At 46.9% G+C, this 1,419-nt stretch overlaps 1 pseudogene; it reads left to right on the forward strand.

Moving 5' to 3' along the window:
- The first annotated feature begins 929 nt into the window (after positions 1 to 929).
- On the forward strand, positions 930 to 1,065 carry LOC116085497 (annotated as a pseudogene).
- Positions 1,066 to 1,419: the final 354 nt, after the last annotated feature.

Here is a 1,419-nt window from a genome sequence, read left to right on the forward strand (position 1 = left end):
TCTGCCTTGCTCATTTATACAGTTCTTAAGTTTGCAAATCATGTTCTTCTAAGCCATGCCATTAAATCTGTAACATTTTGTGTCAATTGCAATTATAAAAACATGCATAGCGGGTCTCACGCTTTTAGCCTGTCTAGAACATTCATAGTTACGATTTGTCAACAAACTGTCCCATAATGTTAACAAAGAGTAAATATGAGATGAGAACACACATTCCGACTTACTAAGTAAGGATCAGGTGTGTTTTGTTTTGTTTTGTCCACCCCCCTCCCCCGGTCTGGGTCCTTTATTTCATTTTTTGAACATTAGGCCATGGATTCTGATGCAATGGGCTCCAGCAGCTCAGGCTGTTTCCTGTTAGTCCTCACAAAATGTGCTTCTCTGTGTGGCGCAAGCTGAACCCAGGTGCCCTTCTCGTTGGTTTCCTTTTTCTTCTCTTCGTTCTCCTCCACCTGATTCCGGAAGCTGCCTCTGTTTTTCCAGTGCTTGATAGCTCAATCCTCACACTGATCCTCTTGGCCAGAATCTTACCCTTAACTTTATTGTTTACGGTGATGCTCCCTGTATGCTGGGTGACAATGTAGACTCTTCCCGTTTTGCAGTGCTAACACTGTGGGGCATCGTTTTTGAACAGTGCCCATTCCCTTGATGTCTACAATATCACCCTTCTTGTAGATTCACATGTATGTGGCCAAAGGAACAACTCCATGTTTCCTAAAAGGCCTAGAGAACATAAAATGAGCGCCCCTTCTCTTTCCTTTTGTGTTGGTCATCTTGGTGAGTTACGGAGGTGGCTGCCGCTGCCGAAAGTAGGGAATGGGTTTTTCAGAGTTTAGGTCACAAGCGTCATTTTAACTTCGTCACTCAGGAATCATGAATCGCCACATATTTTAATAAATAAATGTGGAGGATACGTAATAATGGCATGGTCCCCTAGGGATGGGCAAAGAGACACCCTGTTGGTGTTGTCTTTGTATCAGTCAGGGGCAGAGCAGATGGCCCTTTCTTCATTCTAGCTTGATGCCTGGCTCGGTAGCTAAAACTGTCTATGCCTAGGACACATAAAAAAATCAAACCAAACCAAATCAAATCCAGGTGCTGCAATGCAAGAGGAGGAAGACACACAGAGGTGAGGGTGGGGAAAAATGCCCACAGATCTGCCCTCTGCCGCAAGGCACAGTGAGGGCGTAGGCACACAGAGCCCCACCTACCACCATGCAGGAAGACCGACAGAGCTACTACCTGTAGACCTCCACACCACCCACAGATCTGCACTCCAGTGCAGGACAAAGGAAGGCCATAGACAGCCGCTTGCCAGAGGATGTCACCCAGGGGCCCGCAAGCTGTATGGCCAGCCTCCAGTGGGAGATACTTTTGAGTGCTACGTGGTGGACAGATGGGAGAGACAGAGAAGTGGAG

Source organism: Mastomys coucha, unplaced genomic scaffold, assembly GCF_008632895.1.
Source record: "Mastomys coucha isolate ucsf_1 unplaced genomic scaffold, UCSF_Mcou_1 pScaffold9, whole genome shotgun sequence".
NCBI lineage: Eukaryota > Metazoa > Chordata > Mammalia > Rodentia > Muridae > Mastomys > Mastomys coucha.